General features: G+C 35.3%; 1 protein-coding gene across 3 annotated transcripts in view; it reads left to right on the top strand.

Moving 5' to 3' along the window:
- The window catches only part of LUZP2 (leucine zipper protein 2), a 582381-nt gene that overhangs the window by 153235 nt on the left and 401623 nt on the right, over positions 1-27523 (top strand). Inside the window, exon 1 of one of the 3 annotated variants that reach the window (XM_073017722.1) lies at positions 9443-9562. The exons of the other annotated variants lie outside the window; for them this stretch is intronic. The gene's annotated coding sequence lies outside the window, so the exon portion shown is untranslated. Of the gene's footprint in view, positions 1-9442; positions 9563-27523 lie in introns of those variants that run through there. 3 annotated transcript variants of the gene reach the window in all.

The following is a 27523-nucleotide window of genomic DNA, read 5'->3' as shown; positions in this document are numbered from 1 at the left end:
GTCAGATCCAAGAGTAGGAGTCCACAGTGGAGGCTGTGAATCAGAATGGAGTAATGATCCTGAGAACTGTGTGAATACTAGAAAGGAAACTATAAGGGCTATATGCATACATTTAAATGACTATGTTGCTAAATTATTCTACTCTACAAACTCAGATGACCAGGAAATATTCCACAATTTGTTTATTAGGTTGGTGCAAAAGTAATTGCGGTTTGCTTTAAAAGTAACGACAAAACCTGCAATTACTTTTGCACTAACCTAATATTTTCTTTAGTGGACCCCTCTAAATATTTTCTATCAAGTCAGTAAGGAATTAATTTTCAGTTACTGTTGGGATTTTCTTTTTCCAATAAGGGTATTCTAGTGCATGTGCTTCCCATACTATAACTATTCTTCCCTACAAAAAGCAAACATAAAGCCTAAACTTCTGCTTAAATTAGAGAAAGACAAAATATGGAGAAAACATGCACAATTTAATGCTTTGCCTTTTTAAAAAAGCAAAGCAAATGGAGGGCCTTACCCTCTCTATTAGAAATCACGGTCTTGGTGGGTGGCCGGAGGGAGGCTCCTCAGTAGAATCTGTCCCATAAAAGTTGAAGATCCCAACTAAGTGGGTAATGGTTTTCCAGTTATCCCAAAGAAGTAAGTAGGAACAATCTGAATCTTGGCTCTTTCACATTCTTTGTTAAACTATTTCCCTTGAAGGGGGTAATTTTTATTAGTGCTGCTCATTCAAACTTGGAACATATTTTCAGTCTGTACAAACCTCCTGAATGGTTAGGGAGTAAGGGAGGCTTTTAATCAATGAAGTCCACGTGAGTTTTAAATTTGTAACTGAAATTGGTCAGATGTGTAGGACCCCCAGCATGAATTTTAAGTCATTTTCTCTTTCTAACAAAGTTGTCACTGAAGCACTATTTAGGAGCATTAATGACATTGAAGTCTGATCTTTTCTGGTGTTCAAAAAGTCACTAATAAATTTTGGCTTTAGGTAATTTCCATCAATACCCTTTGTACTGTGCCTTCAGTAATAGTCATAGGTGTTATAACCTCAGTCAGGAGTTTAATTTCTGGGGGCCAGGTGGTGGGACTACAGCTCCAATAAGAGACCATTTCTATCATAGGCAAAAGGCCGTCCTCACATATCATCTCAAGTTGCTAATGATATTTTCAAGATGTGATAATAGGATTATTATTAATTTCTGACTTGCTGAAATCTTGGGCCACTGTCTGTCCTTCTTCAGAATTAAGTTCATTTATTTTTAGAAATTTGTAGCGTTAAAGAATTACAAAAATCACCTCTAGGCTTTATACACACACACACACACACACACACACAGATAGAGAGAGAGAGAGACAGAGAAATTTTGATGTTTTCTTACTTCTGCTGATCATCCTATATCTGTTCCAAGCTACTAAGGCCTTCTTGAAACAATGCAAAATTCCATCCATTCAAAATCCGTTGCTGTTCCCCAAACTGTAGTAGTGTAGATGTGGTAATGTTTCCATATACAGATAAATGCTGTACACAGATTTTTAGTCATCCCAGACAGCTTCCTCATGAACAGAAATGTGAGTCAAACATATCTGGTGATCCAAAAATATCCGTATTATTTTATTTAAATTACCTAAAATCCTCCTATAGGATCATATCCCATCAAAAACTAGCAAAATTCTAATGATTTTCTAAAGCATCAAACTACATTTCTTATACTTTTGGGTGTCTTAGCACTACACCAACATATGTGTGCACATACAGAGACACACACGCATACTAATAATAGACAACTGATCAAAGTGAAGTGGACAACTATTTCATTTACATTTTAAAAGATTCCGAAGAGCCATCATAACAGTAATTGGAGGGAGATCTTCTGTGGTACAAAATTGAAGTGGCAGAAGCCAGCTGTGGCAGAATCCAGATTCATGAGGCCAGAAGCAATGCATCCCACCATGATTAACGAACATTCCCCAATTATCTCTTAGTGGTTTAAGAAATACTCAAATTTTCTTTGTAAAGGACTGGAATTCCTACATAACCCCATGAGATTTAGAGTTAACAAAATTTCTATTTAACTGTTGAAGTAAAGTAACCTGATATTTTTGACTCATATTTCTGTTTTTGAGGAAGCTGATAAAGTCAGAGCTTGTTTCTTTGTAAGTTGGAGTTCTGGAAACTTTTGCATTAATATGCATCATAAGTTGTTCATGGACTTTTTAAATGTATTACCTTAGGCAAATTTCTGAACTTTTGTAAGTCTCAATTTCTTCATATCTTACAAAAATAAAAATAACTTGTGAAGTACCCAGCACAGTTTCTACAGGTACTTAATAACTGTTAGTGCCTTCCCCTACTTCTTGTTGTCATACACCAAAGCCATTTCACCTTCAGGCTTTGTCCTCAGTTTTTTGCCTTTATATTAATACTTTCCTTTCCCATTCTGCTTTCCAACAATTCCAATTGTATAAGCCCAGGCAGGTTTTGCTTCATTTATTTTGTAAACTGTACTGTAGTAACATTACTCAGCTGATACTAACCAACTGGCCCATAAACTATACCCTTGAATAAGAAGCAATCATGTTCAACCTGGCATATTTTCATAGATTGTTTTTTATATGCAGCATATTAGTTCATTCCTTGAGAACTCATTAGCTAATTGACAGTAGGAATTTTATCTTCTGCTAAAGTGCCCAGCACTGAGACGAACAGTTAGCAAAGAGCTTAAACACATATGAACACAAATACACACAGATATACACACACAGACACCAAGCAATACTTGTTGCCTAAAGGGAGAAGGGGCAGGTGATTTTTGTTGAGTGCCTGTTCTATTACCGAGCCAGATAATTTGCATATGCTTCATATTCAAATATTCCCAGTAACAAGGGAAAATAAGGTTTGAAGAAGCAGAAAACTAAAAATTTTAATTAGCTGGTAACCAAAGTCATATAGTATTTGTGATGATTAATTTTAAATATCAACTTGACTAGGCCAGATATTTGCTCAAACATTTTTCTATATTTCCATAAAGATATTTTTAGGTGAGATGAACATTTAAATCAGTAGACTTTGAATAAAGCAGATTATTCTCCATAATGTGGGTAGGCCTCATCCAATCAGTTGAAGGCTTTAATAGAAAAAGACTGAGGTCTCCTGAGGAAGAGGAAATGCTGCCAGCAGACTGTCTTTGGACTTGAATGAGAACTCTTCCCTATGTCTTCAGCCTATAGTCTATCCTGTAAATTTTGGATGTGCCAGGCCTTTGCAATTCCCTCGATCAGTTCTTTAATATTTTTCTCTTCTCTCTCTCACTCTCTCTCTGTGTGTTTGTGTATTTGTGTGTGTATGAGTGTATATATAGATATATGTGTGTGTACATATTGCACATGTGTGTTTATGTGTTTGTGTGTGTGTGTGTATGTATATTTCCTGTTGATTCTATTCTTCTGGAGAATGCTGACTACTAGGGTACTTTACCCGCAAAGAAGAGATTTGAACTGAAGTGTTTTTTGAAAACAAAGCTCAAGTTCTTTGCATTACACCTTCTGTCATAGAGATTCCTTTAAAACATCCCATTGTTTTCTGGGAGCTATGAATATACATAGCTATAATTTAAGAAGATACATGTTAAATACTTATCAATTTTAACAAAGCAGTCATAAGAAGAAAGGTTATTCAAAATTGGAGAATTCAGTAGAGAAGCTACAATCGTAGATGGACTGTGAAGAATGTTTAGGTTCACATATATGTAGAGAGAAATAATATTTCATTTGTAGGAAAATAGTGAGAAAAGATTAAATGTGAAAATCTATAGATAACATTTAAGAAACTATGTATATGTCCTCATGCAAAGTGAAAGACAAATGAAAAAACATTTACTTTAGTAGGAAATAATGCTAGAATAATATTCAGTATTCTAGATGAAGGTCAATTGATACCTAAACTAAGAGATTCATAATAATCTTATAAGAAACAGTTGAAGTGATTGATTTTTCATGAAAAATAATTCAGATGTCAATAATACCTTCCCATTTATTCCTATATAACAAATAGTAGTAAATATTTATGTTTTGAATGATGCTGTATGCATTTTGACAGTTTTTATGCCTGCCACATTATTTGATAGGTAGCAAATAATCTAGTATCAGAAACTTTCATAAGTAATAGGGCTCAAGCCAGTTGGTGGGAAAAGAGCAAAAATATCAAAAATTTAAGTAACTTTTGTTGGATTATTTGTGCTACAATAGAAATACATGTTTAATGTGGAAAATTTAGAATTGTGTCAAAGGTTGGAATTAAGGGGCTAAGTCAGAATGGTAGTAGTGGTGGTGGGGAACAAAGTATGTTGGGTCTTAGTGACAAATAAGGAGTTGGTTTTTACTCTAAGATGGTAAGCACTTATCTGAGAATAGACTCTCAGTGGGACAAGTGAAGCAGCACAGAGGCCAGTTACGAGGCTAGAGCAATATGGCAGGCAAGAATCAGTGACTCTGGCTTGGTCCATGGTGGTAGCAGGCAATATTTGTCATGTTCTGGATGTATTTTTTGAGTGACTTTAATACTATTTTTTGCCGAATTGAATGTTGGGAGTGAGAAAAGAAAAGTCATAGGAAACCATAAAATTTCTTGTTGGGTCTGGGTAGTTAAAAAAGAAATTTTCATTTTACCCATAAAAGGACCGTTGAGGGAAAAGCAGGCAGGTTTGGGGAAGGCAGAACATTCAGGGATTTGATTTTGGATATGTAATGTTTTGTATGTCTATAGTATATCCCCGTGTTAGGTAGGCACTTCCCTATCTAAGTCTGAATTCAGTGAAGAGATCCTATTTATACTAATTTGGGTGTCTTTAGCTTAGCTATGGCATTTATAGCCCATGAGATTAGCTGAGATAGTCGAGAGAATAAGAGTGAACAGAAAAGAGATGAATTCCTCTAGCTGATACCTGGGGCATTCCTACTGCACCTACCACTGGGGTTGAGTATGTGAGAAGAAAATACAATAGAGGTTCAAAAGTAAAGCACACTGAGACAGAAAGAGGCACAAAAGTGGTCAGTTCCCAGAAGGGAAGTGAAGAATTGCAAGAAGAGTCTACAAATATGTAGGATACTGCCCATGTGTTAAGATATAACTGAAAACTGACCACTGGTTTTAGTAGTCAAGAGGTCACTAGTAACTTTAACAAAATTTATTTCAAAAGAGCAGTGTAGATAAAAGTGCAAACTATATAAGTATAAAAGAGAGTAGGAAAAAAGTTATTGGAATATAGATAACTCTTTGAAGAAATACTGTTAGAATAGGAACCAGAGATATTAGACAATAGCCACATGATTATGTGAGTCCAAGAGAGTTTTTAATGACAGATATTTTATGGTAAGCTTGCGTATCCAGAAAAATCATGACATGGAAGAAATTGGATAATTAAGCTCCACAAAAAGAGAACAGAATATCAGATACTAAGGCATTTACCTACTTCATTTTGAAATGTAACTATGTTAACTGGAGTTTGAATAAAGACTTTTAAACAATTATAGTAATTTTTGGATATACTCTTATCTCCATTACTTAGTAATTATGTGTCATTGAACAAAACGTAGAAAGATATACATACAAAGAGGTCAGCACCAAGATAGAAAGCCAGAAAGTTCACACATGGTAACTGGAAGGATAATTCCATAAAGATATAGAAGCCAACTGGTAAGAACTTATGAGAATTCCCTGAATTTCAGTGTCTGCTTAATATTCAATAAAATATCCCCAATATTTTATTTTCATAAATAATTTCATATTTTGCCCTATTATAAAATGTTCTGTTAAATATTCTGTTACCTGAAACTTTGTCCTCACCCTTAGTAATTTCCTAGGAGTGATGGTTTAACTTATTAAACAAACGCATTTTCTTTTCTTTTTTTTGTTTTGTTTTGTTTTGTTTTGTTTTGTTTTGTCTTGCTTGTTTGTTCATTTTGTTTTTCAGACAGGGTCTCACTCTCTGTCCAAACTCGAGTGCAGTGGCACGCTCTCTGCTCACTGCAACCTTCACCGCTGGTCTCAAGTGTTTCTCCCACCTCAGCCTCTGTTTCCCAGGCTGGAGCACAGTGGTGTGATCTCCGCTCACTGCAACCTCCGCCTCCTGAATTCAAGGGATTCTTCTGCCTCAGACCCCCACCCCCACCCCCACCCCGCCCACTCCTGCGTAGCTAGGATTACAGGCATGCACCACCAGGCCTGGCTAATTTTTGTATTTTTAGTAGAGGCGGGGTTTCAAGAGGCCAGGCTGGTCTGGAGCTCCTGGCCTTAGCTGATCCACCCGCCTCCACCTCCCAAAGTGTGCTGGGATTACAGGCGTGAGCCACCGCACCCGGCCTACTTTTTTTCATAACTTTTTGAATGTTATGTGAGTGGAGAATTTCATGGAAAGATTGTTTTCCAGAAAAATAAAGATGTTCTTGGCATTTACCCTATTTTTTTTTTTTTTTCTTATTTTGTTTGGATTCTTAGACTAAGTTCCTATAATAAACATAAAATGGGCCAAAAACTAAACTTTAAAAATCTAGGCCCTATATAATCTTATTGCATTGGTAGCATAGTGTGCTGCAGAAAAAAACAAGGTTTATGATTCATTTGGACATCAGTTGTTTTATTGTGAAGTGGCAATTAACCATGCAAAAGAAAAGATACTTTCATTGAAACATCTTTGTTTCTATTTTACACTAGTGTAATTAAGACTTTAGGCTTATTTGTGCCAACAGGGACTTTTGTTACAAGTTAAGACAAAAATTGGTCATTTGTTAAAGGTATGAAAATGATTAGAATTAGAATTATGCATGGTTTTATTACTTCAAGCACCTTAAAAACCAGAAGGTTTAGAAACAGCTGTCTATTTATATCCTGATGTAGTGATATCAAGAGTTCAGCTTTTTAAAAATAGAGTTTTTTTTTTTAATAACTAGAGGTGCAGGGAATATTTTGGATCATTTGGGAAATAAACTGTAACTGAGGGATTGATTGCATGGTGATTTTGAATATTCAGAGGCTAGAGATCATAATCTCTTTAGATTGTAGGTACTTAAGAGGGTATTATAAATGGTAATAACATAAAAATTGGTAAAATAGTAGGTAAAATATTGTACATTTCAGATCATAAAGAAATACATGCAGAGTAGATTAATACCTTGCTGAGTTTATATATTACATAGGACATCTCAAAAGAAAACAAATGTGTGGTATGAAAAGCTGGAGGGAATTGTCAGTGTTTGAAATTTAGTGTCCAGCCTGTTTGTCCACTGGAGTCTGCTGTATCTAAGTGATATTTTCATCCTGTGAGTTTTTACAACCCTTTACTATGTTTCTTACCAATCTGTGGGATAAGGATAGAAAAACTAGCCCTCTGTGAGTGCTTCCTAGATGCTGGGCATTGTCGTGAGATATGAGTATGATAGCTCTGTTTTCCCCTAACTACTCCCCTCATTAAAGATTATCCTTGTTTTACAAATGAGGTTAGTGACACTGAAATATTAAAGGGTTTGCCTACTGTTACAAAGTTTCAATTTGAACAAAGTTCTGTTGGACTTCAAAGTCTTTATTCATTTCTCTAAGGGATGAAGGCAAATATCTAAGAACTTAACATATTCGTTTAAAAGTTTCTATCATTCCTCAAAGAGAAATAGGTAACTCAAAATGAAGTTAAATCTATTAGTATCAGATTCTCAGTGCTGCTTAGGAGTATCTTAGCTCTCTAGGACAAATACATTGTTAAGTATTTATTGACTACTAGATAACGTCAAAACAAATATCTCCATTGTATCAATTTTCTATTACTATGTAATACATTAACACTTATTTATAGGCTTAGGAGGAAAAAAGACCCACGTGGCTCAGCAGAGTAAGTGAGGAATAAATGAGTTGGTAATCAGTTTAGATTGGTAGATAAAGGCTTGGTTACCTAAGCCATAGGCAGACAGAGGCTTGGTTACCTAAGCCCATATGGATTATTGTGTCGGTTTTCTATTGCTTCTGTAACAAATTACCACAAACTTAGTATCTCAAAGTAGCACCAATTTGTTTTCTCACAGTTGTGAGAAAGTCTGGCACATATGTCACAGTGAGCTAAAATCAAGGTGTCCGCAGGGCCTCATTCCTTCCAGGAGGCTCTGGGAAAGAATTTTCTTCCAAGCTCCTTCAGGGTTTAGGTATATTTAAGTTTTATGCTATTGTAGAACTGCGGTCCTTGTTTCCTTGATGGAAGTTGGCTGAGTGCCATTTTAAAGAGCACCTGTATTCCTCCGCTTAAGGCTCCTTTTCTCCATCTTTAAACCCAGCAACAGCAGGCCAAGTCCTCCCTGCACTCTGAGCCCCTCTGATCTCCTCCTCTGCGTGTCTGCCTCATCTCTCCTCAGCCAGAGGAAGTTTTCTGCCAGTAAATGCTCATGATTAGATTGAGCTCACCCGGATAATTCAGGCTAATCTCTTTAACTTAATGTCTGTAACTTTATTGCATTTATAAAGTCCCTTTTGCCATGTAACGAGGATTAAGGCATGGAAACTAAGAGCTGGGGGGCAGGATGGAGGTAATGTTCTGATAATAGAAGTCTTTGCTCCTCAGATTTGATATCCCGGGACCTGAATTGATTTACATTATTTAGAAAGATAATCATATGTGGAGAAAAAATAAGAATAAAAGCAAGAAACCTACTTAGAAGGCTATTGTAATAGTCATGTAGAGAGATAATGGGGGAATGATTTGAAATAGATGTTAGAAATTATAGCAGGGCTTGAATTTAAGACATATTTTGAAGGGAGAGCTGACAGGACACACTGATATATTAAATGCAGATTATTAGAAAATGTAGAGACCAAATGAGTTCTAAATTTGGACTGAGAAATTGAGTAAATGGTGTACTTTTAGAACTAGGATTTAAATCTTCTTATATTCTAAACATCATTTTGGCAGCTCATTCAAGCCTATGGAACTCCTTTCACAATATATTTTTAAATACATAAAATATGCATACGATTTAAAAAGTTGATCTATTAAAATAAAATTATTGAAATATTTTTTAAATTGTGATGTTGTAATATATATGCTTCTTTATTAGTGTATTGCATATAATATGGTAGGAAGGATTTTAACATAGTCCCAAGATTCCTGCCCCCATATAAACTTGTTCTCCTTGAATATGAGCAAAGTCTATGAAATATGATGAATGTCATTCCTATGATTAGATTAGATTAGATGGCAAATGTGAGAGGGAGTTTTGCAGTTGTGATTAGGTCCATAATCAGTTCACTTTGAGTAATCAAAAAGATCCTAGGTTGACCTTGTCTAATCAAACAAACCCTTTGAAAGAGGATCTAAAGGTCAGAGACCGGAAGCAGCAGAGACACTCTCTTGCCAGCCTTAAAGAAGGAAGCGACCATGCACTGTACAACTGCAAGAAGGTGAATTTTGCCAACACCCTACAAACTTGGAAAAGGATCCAGAGGAACCTGGTTTGATGACAACCTTGTGAGTTTAGGGCCCAGTAAAGGCGTGCCAGGACATCTGACCCACATAGTTGCAAACCAGTAAGTTTGTAGTAAATGTATTATGTAGCAAAATAAATCAAATAATGGGGCTGACAACTTTCATGATTTTAAGGTACTGAGGAGCATAAGCTACATTTCTAGATTATCTGCTAAAACTATAATGTGATGTGAAATATTTGTGTTTTCTATTTGTAATGAAGTCACAAGAACTTTTATAATGACTTATTTCTGGCATTTTTGATGGATAAAAATACCAACTTTAGTTATGGATTAATAAAAATAATGATATAAGTTTTCTCCAACTGAATTCACTGATATCGTAAATTCTACCCATAGATTTCCTGGGGAGAGGGTCTGGATTAAAGTGAAGAACCCCTGATCATAAATGTTCTTCCAGAGTAAAGAAAGATGTGCATGAAATATTTTTAGAAAGACTTTGTACAAGCTATCAGAAAACGCATTCACCATGATCCTCAGTTACCCCAAAACATTCAATTAAGCAGTTACTTTTAGTTAGTATGTTTTTTTTGTTTGTTTGTTTTTTAACCTGTTGGATGCAAAAAGTGAAACAATTAGGTGATTTTTTCCAAACCTTATTGTTTTTTCCTTAGTCCACTTTCATAAAACACTGGGCTTCTTATGATAAAATATATGAAATAATACTACTTATGTAATGACTTAAATTGTAAATTTATATGTTTGGGAGATGTGGGTCACAGATTTATCAGAAATCTAGACACTTAAAAGTTATATTCTTGTATCTTGAAGAAATGTATTTTCTGCATGGATGACAGCCATACATTGCTCAGTAATTTTACTCTCAAAAGGATTGAAGCCATATCATTATGAAAGAAGTATATGACCTTTAGAGGTAACATTGACTTTAGCTACCAATTCATATATGTAGGTGGGTTTTAAACCAGAAATATTTGACATTGTTCTTTTTACATTTTTTTTTGAAATTTCATGCTCTAATATTCTAAAAATACAATATGTATTTTTACCTTATTTGTTCAAACCTGTTCTTTTCTATCTATTAATACATTCAATAATAAAATGTTAAATCCCAGCAGAAATGCAACTTGAGCTATTCTGCCTCATTGCTATGTGACTGCTAATTGGAAAAAAAATCCAATGTTGGCATACAAGGTAGAACAAAACTTGGTGAAGATTGTGCCAACTTAGAAACACACTCAGCACCTGCTGCCTTTTTAAAACAATTATCGTCTTTGTTAGATTCTGTGGGATCTGTTCAACGGGCTGCAGACAGATGCTTGGATCAGATGTCGCCCTTGCACAGCTGGGGCTGCAGAGTCAGCATGAACCTTTCTGCTCCATTCTTGTCTACTTGTCAGCACAGCTGTAATTTTCAGTACATTGAATTTGAGTGTTTCTAGGACCACTGAGCTCAGTTTTTCTTTGTATTGAAATCCATCTCATTCTAGATATTCTATTTCTTGGTTGATGAAATATAGGTTCAGATTTCCCTATGATTTGGGATTTAGCCATAACATTTTAAAATAAAGCTTTTACAAATATGGTGAAATAGTAACCATTCATGAACCTAGGTAGAGGGCATTTGCAGATTCATTATACTGTTCTGAAATAAAGCTTTTATAAATATGGTCAAATAGTAACTATTCATTAAATTAGGTAGCGGGCATTTGCAGATTCGTTATACTGTTCTGTTAACTTTTCTTTGCAGCTGGTTAGTAAATTAAAAATAACATTAATGCTCTTGAGAGAAAGAGTAATGACTGAAGTAGACATATACCACAAAGGAGAGAGGAGGCAGCCTGTTTCTAAGAGAAAACCTTAATTTATGGAATACCTGCTTTTTAATTCTCCACAGTAATTTACGCACATTTTCCACAATCACTAGATGCATTTGATAGTAAAGTGAGACAATGCCACCAATAGGCAAACAGGGAATTTCAAATGCAAAAGTAAGCAGAAAATCAACCATCACCAAACATTTCTGGGAAATGAAAATAAAAATTAGAACAATATATGAGAAGCATCAACATGATAAGCCAAAATATAAATACTTAAACAAGGAGTTAGTAAGCAAATAAGAGACTTTAAAACAAGCACTATTGTTCGCTTCAGAGGCATGAGAAAACATCACATCTATAAAACAAAACAGTTTTCTGTGAAAAAAAATCAACAATTGCAGACCACGAAAATGTCTTAAATAATTCTTTGAAAAATATGTAAAGAAATATTAAAAGGCCTACATTTAATTATATAGATTTCAAAATAGATAGATATTGCATAAAAATGTCTAAATAGCTAAGGGAATTAAAATATAATATAATTTATAAAATAATGTCCAGACTAATATATCTCCCATTAGTTAACAAAAATGAAAAATGTTTGAGATAAGTGATGCATATTGAAATCAAAACATAATTCTATAAAGTTTTCTAGAGAAAAAAAAATGAGGATGTAAAATAGTCCACAAATAATGTTTTTAAAATTTCCAATAATGATGAAAAACCCTAATCTTCATAAATTAAGAATTCATACACAGCTAAGCAAGATGATGATTATGACTCATTTGTAGATAACAGGAAACATTTCTGAAAAGTAAAATTATACAAAATCTTAAACATTTCTGGGCAAATAAAAACAAAGTGGCTTCAGGAAAAATTATTTAATTAAAATTATTTGTCAAAATGGTAATCTTTGGCAAAAGATAATGCTGAAGTATATTCGGTGGCAAGCAAAATTATTTTTACCTAAAATTCTAAATCCACATCAAGATACAAGTGTGAGACAGTTAATCCTTTAAATAAATTTAAAACATTCATTAAAATGATTAAGTTACTTAGAAAAATAGTAAAGGGAAAAAATCATCTAAACTAAATAATAATAATATAAATAATAAGATTTTAGTTTTGCATTCCAAAGATAATCACTTTTAACATTTTGATGTATTTTATCTAGCCGTCTACCTATGCATATATTTATGATATTAGTAATTATATTTTATAGGTAATGGATATGGTTTGGATTTGTGTCCCTGCAAAAATCTCATGTTAAATTGGAGAAGGGTTCTGGTGGGAGGGGATTAGATCATGAGGGCAAATTTTCCCCTTGATGTTCTCGTGATAGTGAGTAAGTGCTCATGAGATCTGATGGTTTAAAAATTTGTGGCACTTCCCCCTTTGTTCTCTCTTTCTCCTGCTCCATCATTGTAAGACATGTTTGCTTCCCCTTTGCCTTCCATCATGACTGCTAGTTTCCAGAGGCATCCTACCCATGCTTCCTATATAGCCTGTGGAACTGTGAGTCAAACTTTTTTTCTTCATAAATTACCCAGTCCAAGGTAGTTCTTTATAGCAGTGTGAGAATGGCTAATACAATAACTGTGTAGTATGACTTGCTTCTCAAGATTATATTTTTTTCCCATAGTAAATGCATTTTACAATTTTTAAAAATCTTTTTTCTTTCAAATCTTTGTAACATTTAATTCTCATTTCTCTGAGTCGCTATGTAGTTGATATGATTTGGATGTGTCCCCACCCAAATCTCATCTTAAATTGTAGTTTCCGTGATCCCCATGTGTCCTGGGAGGGACCCAGTGGGAGGTAATTGAATCTTAGGGGCAGTTTCCTCTATGCTATTCTCATGATAGTAAGTTCTTGGAGATCTGATGGTTTTACATGAGGTTTCCCTGTTCGCTTGGCTCTCATTCGTTTCTTTCCTGATGCCTTGTGAAGAAGGACATGTTTGTTTTTCTTTCCACCATGACTGTATATTCCTGAAGGCTTCTCCAGTCATGTGGAACTGTGAGGATATTAAACCTCTTTTCTTTATAAATTACCCAGTCTTGGGTATATCTTCATTGAAACATAAAAATGAAGTAATACAGTAAATTGGTACCAGATAGCACGGTGCTGCTATAAGGATACTAAAAAAAATGTGGAAGTGATTTTGGAATTGGGTAAAAGGCAGAGATTGGAACAGCTTGGAGAACTCACAAGAATACAGGAAGATGTGGGAAAGTTTGGAACTTCCTAGAGACTTGTTGAATGGCTTTAGCAAAGAGACTGGCAGCACTTTGCCTCTGCCCTAGAGATCTGTAGAACTTTGAATTTGAAAGAGATGATTTAGGGTATCTCGTGTAAGAAATTTCTAAGCAGCAAAGCATTCAAGAGGAAACAGAGCATAAAAGTTTGGAAAATTTGCAGCCTGACAATGAGATAAAGGACAAAAACCCATTTTCTGGGGAGAAATTCAAGCCAGCTGGAGAAATTTGAGGAACTAAATGTTAATCACCATGACAAGGAAGAAAATGTCTCCAGGGCATGCCAGAATCCTTCATGGCAGCACCCGCTCCATCACAGGTCTAAGGCCTAGGAGGGGCAAAATGGTTTTCTGAGCTGCTCCCAGGGTCCCCCTGCTCTGTGCAGCCCCTGGACATGGTGCCCTGAATCCCAGCTGCTTCAGTTCCAGCCATGGCAAAAACGGGTTAACATATAGCTTACATCATTGCTTCAGATGATAAAAGCCCTACGCGTTGGCACTTATATGTGGTTTTGGGCCTGTGGGTGCACAGAAGTACAAAATTGTGTTTTGGGAACCTCCACCTAGATTTCAGAGGAGGTATGGAAATGCCTGGATGTTCAGGCAGGAGTTTGCTTCAGGGGCAGAGCCTTCAAGGAGAACCTCTGTTAGGGCAGTGCAGAAGGGAAGTATGGGGTTGGAACTTCACACAGAGTCCCCATGGGAGCACTGCCTGGTGGAACTATGAGAAGAGGCCTACCATCCTCCAGACCCCAGAATGGTACATCCACTGATAACTTGCACCATGTACCTGGAAAAGTCAAAGACACTCAACGTCAACCTGAGAAAGTATTCAGGAGCATGGCTGTACCCTGAAAAGCCACAGGGGCAGAGCTGCTAAAGGCAGTGAGAGCCCACTTCTTGCATCAGCACGATCTGGATGTGAGACATAGAGTCAAAGGAGATCATTTTGGAACTTTAAGTTTTAATAACTGTCTTATTGGATTTTGGACTTGCATGGGGCCTGTAGCCCCTTTGTTTTGGCCAATTTCTCCCATTTGGAATGGGTGTATTTACCTATTGCCTGTACTCCATCATACCTAGAAAGTAACTAACTTGCTTTTGATTTTACAGACTCATAGGTGGAAAGGATTTTCTTGTCTCAGATGAAACTTTGGACTTGGACTTTTGAGTTAATGCTGGAATAAGTTAAGACTTTGGAAGACTGTTGAAAGGACAGGATTGTGTTTTGAAATGTGAGGACTTGAGATTTGGTAGGGGTCGGGGCAGAATAATATACTTTGGCTATGCCCCCCCCCCAAAAAAAAAATCTCATCTTGAATTGTAGCTCTCATAATACCCAAATGTTATGGGAGGGACCTGGTAATTGAATCATGGGTGCATTTCCCCCCATGCTATTCTCATGATAATGAAAAATTTCTCATGAGCTCTGATGGTTTCACAAGAGGCTTCCCTCTTCGCTTTGCTCTCATTCTTCTCTCTCTTGCCACCCTGTGAAGAAGGACATGATTGCTTTGCCTTCTGCCATGATTATAAATTTATTGAGTACCCCCGCCCAGACACCACGTGGAACTATGAGTCAATTAAACCTCTTTCCTTTATAAATTACCTAGTCTCTGGTATTTCTTTATAGCAGTGTGAAAGTGAACTAATACAGTAGTAATTCATTATAGTCTTATCATTTGTTAGTTCCTTTGCTTCCAGTTTTTTACTACTACATGTATGTAATTATCATCATTATACATAATTTTTCAAGTCATTTTTAGATAGATTTCTGTGCGTAATTTTACTGATGCAAGTTGTCTGATCATTTATCAAACATTTGAAACTCAAAAAATTATTTTCCAGAAGAATTTTACTAACATATTCAGAGCAAGTATGAAGTATTCATACTTCACAAACAGGAGGAGCTAGAAATGGGGGAAGTCTGCTTATAAAATAAGGTGGAAGCTGAACTCGGGAGCTGAGACAATATATTATTAATAAGGAAAATTGATCAATGGGAACTATCAAAGGTTGAGAACTAGATAGAGATGGGGAACTACAGGGAAAGAAAATCCTCTTAACCAGTGGCAGAGCACAGAAGAAATATATGGGTGCCTATAGTTAACTCCTTTCTCATTAGCTTTTAGTCATTGATTTTATAAAGAGAAAACATGAACCATTGAGGAGAAAATTATACTATATCCTTTATATTAGAGAAGTGAAAGTTTCTAAAGAAACATTTAATCATTGGAAAAGATGGAAAGAAACAAATAGATAAGACCTCCATTGAAAATAGCTCCTGAGATTCAAACATGAAATCAGAATGAATTCAGGTGCTATTCTGAGACAATTTCATTTTCTGGCATTATCTATAAAAGCTGTGAAATTAAGAGAAAGTTATATAATTGAATCTTTTTTTCTCACCTGGAAGAGAGGTTCCTCCAGAGATAGACGCAGATTTTAATCATGGGGAGGGCAGTACCCACAGAAACAGAGTTCATTATTAAAAGAAGTTTTTATCTTCAAAGTTTGGAAGTTAAGATGATTTTTAGTGTTATTACTAAATAGGTGATGAAGGATTGCTTTACCCCAAAACCCAAACTAAAGAAAAACCAGGATCTTGCTGAAAAATCTGGAAATGAAGCAAAGCATGGTGGACAGAATATATCAACTGACTTATAATTCTGTTTTTATTTTTCTAGTCTCCCTCCATTATTCGCTTATTCTTTTGCATTGTATATGTCACTTAACCCTCTCACCCCATCATCAGTTTTCATGTGAAATAGTTTGTGGGAATATAGTAATTTAGAGAATCATTCCTTAATAACAGTACAGTGCTATATACGTGTTAAACATTACTAATAATGCCCATGAAAACTCCTGACTTTTTATTTTATGCTCCAAACACACAGTCCTCCAACAGCCCAAATATACAATTTCTTTCTTTCTTTCTTTCTTTCTTTCTCTTTCTTTCTTTCTTTCTTTCTTTCTTTCTTTCTTTCTTTCTTTTTTTTTTTTTTGAGATGGAGTCTCACTATGTCACCCAGGCTGAAATGCAAGTGGCATGATCTCAGATCATTACAACCTCCACCTTCCAGATTGAAGCAATTCTCCTGCCTCAGTCTCTCGAGTAGCTGGGACTACAGACATGGGCCACCACGCTAGGCTAATTTCTGTTGTATTTGTAGTAGAAATGGGTTTTCACCATGTTGGTCAGGCTGGTCTCGAACTCCTGACCTCATGATCCGCTGTCCTCAGCATCCCAAACTGCTGAGATTACAGACGTGAGCCACGGTGCCCAGCCACATGTTCTTAAATGTGTAGATTTAAACATGCAATTTGAATGCAAATATGTTAAAGGGATTAAACTATGCACTCTGTGTAAAAGGGAGCTGAGTGGGGAGAAAGCAAAGTTTGCACATTGAAAGAGCTGATGTTTATTCCTGAGATTTCTGACTTGCAATTCAGATTTCTAAGAACATTCAACTCTCCAAAACCCAAGGACAGGAGCAAATATAGCAAGCGATAAATAGGCTTAGTCAGAAATATAAAATATGCCATCTGGGTAAAGAGAATTTTATGGACTCTTGGAATTCAGCAACGACATGGAGAATGCCTCTATTTGCATTGCCTTTGCAGAATTGAACCCTCAGCAACGCAAGTCCCCCAAAACTTAAGTCTTCTGACTCCTTTCAGAGACATAAATTATCTAATGCAAAAGCTAAAAGAATGAGGGTAATTCATGTGATAGATCTTTTTCTCTTGGAGTTTATTGATTCACTTTTATAGAAAAGAGAACTATAAAGCAGTAAAACTGGCAATAACTGATATCATCGACAGGATAGCAAGTGCTGTAATAAGGACTGTAGCAGACTGGAAAGAAAATCTTGCCCTCAAAAGTTGACAGTGCAGATTTGATTGCATTATTGCATAGTGCAAAGTGAAAGTGATTGCATAGTGCATAGTGAAAATTTGATTGAATTATTACAGAAAAAGTGGTTTTCTTACTTCTTTAATCTGGTTTCACATGCTGGTACTTACCTGGAATCTTTGTTTGCAAGTAAAACAAACTAATCTCCAACACTGAAGCATAAAGGGAATTTACGAGTTTCATTGAAGATTCCAGGGTAAATGTCTGGTTTTCAGGCATGGCTAGATGCAGGATGTCAAATAATGTCCTTGGAATTTGATACATGTTTCTTTATGTATGATCGTTCCCTATATAGTTTTATTCTCGATGTCGTTTTCTCTATATGGAGACAAATGACATGCTCAAAAGTCTAGAAATATATATTCAGAAACTAGCAACCCATGTAAAGAGATTACCATTTTACTCCACTATTGCTTGAAAAACTTTGGGACACTCTGAGCAAATTGGGACCATGTATCCATCACTGAATGAATCACTGTGGCCAAAAGTATGAAATCCTCCAAATGATCAACTTTCCACATGGCAAAGAGTCATACAAGAGTGACTTCCCTAAATAAAGAAATGTGTTTTTTTTTTTTTTCCTAGAAGGAGAATAGATAAAAAAATGTCTATTACACTGCACATCCCTCACTTTCTATTATTTGTAAAGAGTTTAATTCTGAAACTCAACTTCTCTCGTAAGAAATGAAATATACAAAAAGTAGATTAGAAGAAAATGGAGGCAAGGATTGAAGTGTGGCTTTACCCAGGTAGAATCTAAGTAAATACTAGATTTTCCTGGCCATTTAAATGTTTGTTATGCACCATTTTCCAAACATAGGTTTGAAAATGTTGCAGAAAATGTCAAACTTGCACTAGAATTTCTGTATTTTTCATTAAACTGCTTTTTCCTTCAACCAGAAAGTCTGGGTTTAAGCACTTAGTAAAATAAAATCTTACTAACCTGCTACTAGACAGGCAGCAGGGTGCAATACCAAAAAGGGAAATCAAAAGAACCAAGTTAAAGATCCAGCTCTGACAGTAACTACCTTGTGACATTGGAAAATATTCTTTTTACTTTAGCTTTCTCATCAGTAAAATGAGAAAATTAGCAAAAGGAATGTGTGTGCTCCCAGGTTTATCCAGAAGTGAAATGAGCAGTTTGTTCCTTTCTGCAAATGAATTATTTTTTTGTCTTCCAAATTAATTATTTATTATTCTTGTGCCTAGTTGTATTCAGTGTTACTCAAGCATACTTTATCACCCGGTACTTTTTGATCTTATTCTTGGAATAAAAAATAAACTCTGTCTGGACCTACTGAATGCTTTCTTAATTGGTATTAATGATTTGCTTTTAAATGAGCTGTGCATTTTTATAGAACAAACCTTTGGGGATTACAATTAATGCTACAATTGTTTTAAACCATTAGAGGAAACTGCCAATGGATCTTTTCTATTTGTTTTTCTTCTCTGTGTTCTGGGCTGTGAAAATGGTCACTCTCAGATATTTAAACATATTTAGATTTGTGGAGGAGAAGGTAGCACATTGTTTGTATTATTTTAAGCAGGCACAATTTGTAGAAACTTCCAGTAGCTACACTTCATTGGTTTTCTTGACAGGATGTTCACGTGCAGTATTTGAGGAACTGTGCTTTGGTACTGTGATGTAAAATAGGCACCTGGTCTCTTTCTAGGTTTTTTAAAGGTGCATCATTTTGACTTCGGTCATGAATCTTGAAAAATCTTGTCCTGAAGCAAAGAGAGGAGAAATAGAATTTCTATTCATTACCTTATGATCAAATTTCCTTTAACTATCTTTGGCTATGAACATTTCACTTAAAATAGCTAATGGTAGGACTCTACACATCTAGGGATGACAATAAATTGTATGTTTATCTGGCTACATTCTGAATTAAAAAAAAAAAAACTAAAACATATTTCACTATGGTGATATATTTCCAATGAATAACTTCAGGTAAAAACAATGTAAAACATTTACATTGAAGGAGTATAATGTAGTCTAGTTAATGCTCCTTAGATAAGCTGCTTAATTTAATAGTCTTATTTTCTAGTTAAAAATAATAGTGTTCATAGAAGCAACACCTGAGGTTGGAGTAAGAACAAGACTCAAGTTGCAGCTCTGGTATTGACAGCTCTGTGACCATGGATAAGTCACTTCACTCTCGTTAGCACTGAGTATTTTTTTAAATGGCAATTATTTTATCTTTTCTTGTGTAAGGATTATTATGATCATAATCACAGTCACAACCACTACAAGTTAACCCTATAATGTTGTCATTCATCCATTGTATGAATGAAATAAAGCTTCAAATAGTTAAATATTAAAGATTAGTTATATAAGTATATAAACTTAGGCCTGGTTGACTTCAAGATGTGAGTTTTGAACCTGTCCTATTTATTACACCAAATGGCAATTCTTTTAGTTGCATTTACATCACCTACCAAATTGCTACCTTGGAGTTCTTTCTATATTGATATCTATATTGGTATCTATATTGATAAATTTCTAACCGGTTTTGACCTCTAGAGTTTTTAATTAATTTACAAGAAATTCTATTAACTTATATGTTATTTTTTAATTCCTCAAATTTTAGATTTTCTTTTATTTCATCAGAAAACCCAATTAAGTATTCATTTTAGTTTATGTAAAGTTGGTATTTAGATTTATATTTTTCTCAAAAAGAGAAACCTTTTCTAGAATTCCTGACAAAATAATTCAGATTTCTCCTACTGATTTTTCGTAAGTTAGTTTCTATGTAGCTATCTATCTGTAATTAATCTGATAATGATGTGAATGAGTATAGTTTCATAATGCATTTTTATTTTCTTTTAAAGATAATTCTCTTTTATTATTATTCTTTCTCAAATATGTCCTTGGTATTGTGTATATTTTTATCCTAATGAGCATTAGAATAATTTTTTGAATTATTTTCGAAAAATTTGGTAATTTTTGAATTATCAAATGGTAATTAATATCAATTCAATTTATATTATTAATTTAGGTTTGGTATAAATGACATATTTGTGAATCTCATTCAAGAAAGAAATTTGTATTTGCATACATTAAGAACTCTTCTATATCTGTGTAGATTTTTTCTTCCTATAGATCTTATTATTGTTTTACTTATTTATAGCAGTTTTAGCAATTTTTGTAAATTTTATCTAAAGGTTTTCTCCTTGAGCTGAAAATATTCCCTTCCCACAACTTTTTAATTCCCATAGCTGCCATTTTATTAATATATTAACTTCTAAATTTTGTTCTTGTAAATAACACTGCCATGAACATATTTGCTCATTTAAACTTGATTTTAAAATAGTTGTTATTCAAATAGCTATAACAAAATGCTGGGTGTTAAAGTCTGCAGGATTTATCTCTCTTTCTTGGCCAAATAATCTTTCATCTAAGTATTTTTCTCACATACACACACACACACATCCACAAATATTTCAGAAACACACACTTCCACAAATATTTCAGATATTTGATACTGCTTACAAGTAGACTCTGATGTTCCCCCATGAATGTCTTATTCAGAATGGGATAACTTTAACAGACACACTAGAGAGATGGCATTTTTATGCAAGAGAATCTACGAAGAGTCCCGTTCCTTGAACATTACACCAACCTAGTTGAAACGTGTACTAAATCTTCCAAAATAGTATGGCCTTACCAATGGTTGTAAAACATAAAGGTAGCCCACGTAATCAATAGGCTAAATGAGTACGGGATAAATAATTTAATTTAGTTTTCAAAGTAATATTCAGGGACATTTATTTCCTTTTCTTTTTCTTTTTGCTTGCTCTCAGTAGGAAAGAAAACACTCAATTTGCCACGCATAGAGCTTATTAATAGACTGACAATAAATGTAGTGAGGGAATGGGCTCCAGCACAGCTGCATTAGCAACTGAGAGATGTCTCTCATAGTGTATGATTTATTAAATGCTGCACAACTTAGTTCTATACAAGTATTGAACCCACTTCCACACTGCTAGGAAAAAAATTGTATTATTGTATATTCTGAATTGTGCTATAACCTCAACTTTTGCTTGCTTACTGAAGTAAATTTTCTACTGAAACATTTAGTTCCTTTGGAAGTAGTTACAAATTGACCAGTATTGTAAAATTAGACTCCCTGAGTACAATATAGCACTAAACATCAAAAGATACTTAAAATTGTAATTTTTGTGTATTTAGTTTATTTGCTATTAATTTGGGAAAGTCACGGTAAATTAATTTTAATCTTTGGACAAGTGAATTTATATTTATTACAAAACTACTGTATCCATTAGCATATTCTATTATATTTAATTCATTATATTGTATAAATTCAACAGCTCAGAAAACACTTTTGAGATAAGGCTCCTAAAGATGAAAAGCGTAATCCAAGATTCCATTGAAAACCCCACTAGATACCATTAAAAAAAAAAAAATCTATTGTCTTCACTTTCTATGTTCAATGAAATATGGTCATGCATCCTTAACTACGAGGATATGTTCTGAGAAATGCATTGTCATGGGACTTTGTTCTTGAGCAAAACTTGTAGACTGTACTTACACAAACGTAGAAAGTATAGTCAACTAAACATCTAAGCTATATGGTGTATCTTATGGCTCCTAGGCTACAAACCTGTACAGCATGTTGCTTTATTGAATACTTTAGGCCTCGGGTCCCCGATTTCTGGACCGCAGACCAGTACCAATCCATGGCCTGTTAGGAACCAGGCTTCATGGCAGGAGGTGAGCAGTGGGTGAGTGAGAATTATTGCCTGAGCTCTGTCTCCTGTCAGATCAGTCATGGTATTAGATTCTCATAAGAGCGTGAACCTTATTGTGAACGGCACATGCAAGGGATACAAGGGATGCTCCTTATAAGAATCTAACACCTGCTGATGTAAGGTGATACAATTTAATACCAAAACCATCCTCCCAACACCACCCCACCACCAATCCATCTGTGGAAAAACTGTCTTCCATGAGACCAATCCCTGGTACCAAAAAGGTTGGGGACCACTGCTTTAGGCAATTATAACATGATGATAAATATTTGTGAATATAAGCATAGAAAAGGCAGAGTAGAAATACAGTATTATAATGGAATCACTGTCAGATATCTGGTTATATCTGGTCTGTTGTTGACCAAAATGTCATGTGCTACATGACTATATATCCTATTTTTGACTTCGTGAAGTCCAATGTGGTTTCAGAAACCAGTCCATATCCCTTCTCTATACCAGCTTTAGTCCTTAAATCTGGTTCTAGAAGGGCCCTCGATGGTCTTTGCACGGTGCAGGGGTGGTTACAGGTGTTAGGAGATGTATACTTTGATTTGTTTCTTCAGCTAAACTTTCTCTCTCCTGTATTTGTAGTTTAGAAGACACCTTCATTTTCTTTGCTTCCTAAAATTGACAAACTGTCTTGAATGTTTTAGCTCAGGGTTTCCAAACTCAGCAATATTGACATTAGGTCAGATAATTATTTGTTGGGGAAGCCTGTCCAGTGCATTGCTGGATGTTTAACAGATGTGACATGTACACATGTCAGCTGTATCAAAAATGATTTAGACATTACCAAATGGCCCCTGTAGGGCAAAATTGCCCACAGTTGAGGGCAAGGCATTAGCTCTTTCTTTTTAAAGCAAAGGTTCTTGAAATCTAGGATTATTTTACTGTTCTCATTTTCTTAACACACATTCACTTCCTAAACCATCTAAATTTGGTTTCTATGACTATGTTAGTACTGACATTTCTCATTAACATTGCCATTTAACTTCAAATTGATAAATCCCTTGAATGCCTCTGTCTTTTGAATTCTGAAGTATTTAACATTGCTAATCATCTTCCAATTAATGAAACTATTTTATATACAGCCACAGCTTGTAAGATAATTTAGGAATGAGAACTGCCATTTATCATTAATTTACTATGTATTGATTACTGTCCTGGACATTGTTTTCTACGTATTTTTAAGCTTTTTAATAACTGTGGAGTGGGAATTATTAGACTCATTTTACCATAGGCCTCTTGAAATCTACTCGACCTTTTCTCAGTTTAAATGCTTGTCATGGGTCCAGACTCTCTGATTCCCCTTTTATTTCCCTTTGCCACTTTCAGGAGACAGCCTGTGACCTTCTGCTAGCCCCAACATCTCTTTCATCCTTTGGATACTTTTATTCTCTGGTTACAGGATGAAATACAGTAACTTCATTTGCTCCTTCCATGAAGCTCTCCCAGACAAGTGTCCCACCTTTTCATTTTGTCACTTTACTGGGAATCACCAGGAGAATAATAACAACCAACAACACAAAAATATGGCAAAGGAAAAAACTATAAAGTAAATGGGAAATCATGGCAATTGCCATGATCTTTGTTTTTCCACTAATTTAAGATATTCACAGTGACATTTCTTCCCCTCTATTGTCTTATTTAGTGCATATTTAAAGAAGGTCACATGTTTATATGCAACCTTTGTCCCAAACTTTATTTCCCCATATTCCTAAACAACAAAATGCTACTGCCTATGGACACAGAGGAAAAAAAAAGTCTGTGAGGTTTCCTATCTACATCTTTGTTCCTCCTTCCTCCCTTTTCTTCCTCTCCTGCCTCCTCCCTGCCCGTTTAACAATTCCATATGTAATATGCAATGGCATTTCCTCTTATGCCGTTTCCCCACAGATGGAGTTGGGTAAGAGGAATTTCAGAAATTTTAGATATCTTCCCATTTTCCCAATGTGCAAGGAAACTATAATGTTGCAATTTCCACTTGAAAATCTAAACTCAGTTTTTACCTAGAAGTGTTGTTTGTGTAGCACATATATCATGACCTGACTGTACTTTTAAACTAGTTTCTAGGAAGTTAGCCAATCTTTTGAAACCTGGTTAGAAATTGTGATTCAGTCCCATTTTTACAGTAGATGTGACGTTGAAGTTTAGAAAAGTAGACTGTGGCTCAAATCAGACTGTGGTTCGGGTATGAGATAAATCAACGAACTCCTTGAAGTGGAATTGGGTTGTCTGAACACTAATAAACCGGGGACAAACATCTAGGTGAAAATTAGACCCCATTTTCTCTCTAACAGACCTACAGAATCAAACACATTGGACATTTCTCAGCTTTGTAGTAAGATGCTTTAAAAATCTCTTTGCTATTAAAGGAACAGAAAAATCTCAGTTTTCCTGAGAATTTTTATGGCAATTTTAGAGACCATAGATGATGTTGGGTTTTTGGTACAAATTAGATGGTCAAATTTTTGCTTATTTGTTAAATTTTAGAGCTTTCACATTATGCACAGTGTAAGTGCAGAATTGCTCAACAGAAAATTAGCTTGCCATAGAGCACTTTCAAAATAGAATCGTCATGGGTAAAAATGGAATATTATTTCCTTGCTCAACCTCTATATTTGAATAAGATTTGCTGTGCATTTGAATAAAGTAAGCCCTACATTTGAATAAAAATGGTTCTGTTAATGCTCTCTAGTGAACATCAGCGGTAACAATAAGAAAAACAATTTCACTATTTGAATGATACATTCAAGGAAAACCTGATTGGTCCTTATTATTACTATTAATATTTCTGCCCTATAAATTTCCTAATTATTTTTCATATTTCTTTTTTTTTTTTTTTTTTTTTTTGAGACAGGGTCTTGCTCTGTTGCCCAGGCTGGAGTGCAGTGGTGCGATCTCAGCTCACTGCAACCTCCCCCTCCTGGGTTGGAGTGATTCTCATGCCTCAGCTTCCTGAGCAGCTGGGACTACAGGTGTGTGCCACAACACCTGGCTAATTTTTGTATTTTTAGTAGAAATGGAGTTTCACCATGTTAGTCAAGCTAACCTCAAACTCCTAACCTCAAGTGATCCGCCCACCTCAGCCTCCCAAAGTGCTGGGATTACAGGCATGAGCCACCATGCCCAACCTCATATTTCTTAAAGCACAGAAAAATCAACACAATGCTAATGGCAGATTTTACTCTTCCTTATCTTATGTGGCAAAATTGAAAGAGAAGATTAGAAATCCACGAAATAATATTAGATCATGAAAGAGCTTTGAAGGAGAGGTCATGTTTATAGGCTGAAATTTTTTCTATAAAGCCCAAATGACTCCATTGATGTAGCTTCTGAAAAATCAGATAAATAATGTATATGTGGTTAATTGAAGATACCCTCCTACAGCAGGTGTATTTACAAATTTCTTCTCCACATCTCAAAGCATTAGTTAGAATATAATCCAAATGTTTCCAATAAAAGCTCTTTAACACTATCATTAAAGTGCAACAATCCAGAGATTATAACATAAATTAAAATGAGAAAAGTGAGAAAAATGTGAATAAACCTGGCTGTTATAAATAGGATCAGACAATTTTTATTTAATGAAGAAATGGCACTAAACTTTTCTTAGTGGTATGTAATATTCTAATATCCTTGATTAAACCTCTCATAGTTTATTTTCATTTGTTTGTTTGTTTGTTTTTGAGGCAGAGTCTTGCTCTGTCATACAGGCTGGAGCACAGTGGTGTGATCTTGGCTCACCGCAACCTCAGCCTCCCAGGTTCAAGTGATTCTCCTACTTCAGCCTCCCAAGTAGCTGAGACTACTTGGCACTCACTGTCATGTCTGGCTAATATTTTTATATTTAGAGTAGAGGCGGGGTATCTCCATGTTGCCTAGGCTGGTCTCGAACTCCTGAACTCAGGTGATCAGCCCGCCTCGGCCTCCCAAAGTTCTGGGATTACAGGCCTGAGCCGCCATGCCCAGCCAAGCCTCTCACAGCTTTTACGGAACTTATAACTCCACAAAAAATTCTAAATAATAAAATTTTAAAATCTCATGATGAATATAAGCAACGGACTAATAAAATATGTAGTTTTACCTTTTCTGCCTCCTAATGTATATATCAAACATATATATATATATATATATCAGTTTTTGTCTATTTCCACCTTGACAATTGTTATGAAAACCTCCATCTGTAGCTGCCTGGCACTACTGTAACAGTCTCCCTTATGCTTCCACTCTATTTCCTCTGAACCATTCTTCACTTGTAATCCATCAAAATCTTTGAAATAATAAATTTCTCTCTATATTAACATTTTTGCACTTATAATAACAGAATAATTATGAAACGATAATAGGTACGAATAATTTTCCTTTTCTTATAAAGACCTGCATGACCCTGTTCTTGTCTGACCTTCCAACTCATCTTGTACTACTTCTCTCTTTCTGTAGGTATGGTAGATCTTTTAATGTCCATGAATACCCAAGATTGTTCTGATCTCAGAGCTTTTCACATATTCTCGTCCCTCTATCAGGAATTCCAAAGTTCCTACTCTTTGCAAATTAGGCATTTTCATATTCTTTGAGATTCCTTATGTCACTTTTATGCAATATCTTCCCTGACTATTCTAGGTAGATCTGTCTATATATTTTTCTCATTGTTCTTTATTCATTTTCTTTAGATTATTTATCACAATTTGTAAATACATAGAAACATGTACATGTTACACACATTCATACATATGTGTGTATATCTTTCTCTCTATCTAAAAAGAGAAATAGAGAAAGAAAGACAGAGAGAGGGCTGGGTGTGGTGACTCACACCTGTAATCCCAGCACTTTGGGAGGCCGAGGCGGGTGGATCACAAGGTCAGGAGAAGGAGACCATCTTGGCTAACATGGTGAAACCCTGTCTCTACTAAAAATACAGAAAATTAGCTGGGCATGGTGGCAGGCACCTGTAGTCCCAGCTACTCGGGAGGCTGAGGTAAGAGAATGGCGTGAACCCGGGAGGTGGAGCTTGCAGTGAGTGGAGGTCACGCCACTGCACTCCAGCCTGGGTGAGAGAGCAAGACTCTGTCAAAAAAAAAAAAAGAGAGAGAGAGCGTGACAGGGTTGGGGGGGGGAGAGAGAGAGAGAGAAAGAAAAGGGAGGGAAGGAGAAAGGGTAGGGGGTGGATTACTACATAGCTATGTATATTATTTTTTGTTGTTTTTGACTTTTTTCATTTGACCATTGCTAACTCCATAAAGGCAAGGACCACACTGGATATTTTAATCACTAAA

Source organism: Chlorocebus sabaeus, chromosome 1, assembly GCF_047675955.1.
Source record: "Chlorocebus sabaeus isolate Y175 chromosome 1, mChlSab1.0.hap1, whole genome shotgun sequence".
NCBI lineage: Eukaryota > Metazoa > Chordata > Mammalia > Primates > Cercopithecidae > Chlorocebus > Chlorocebus sabaeus.
The sequence above is the reverse complement of the archived record's forward strand: the minus strand, read 5'-3'. Positions and strand labels throughout refer to the sequence as shown.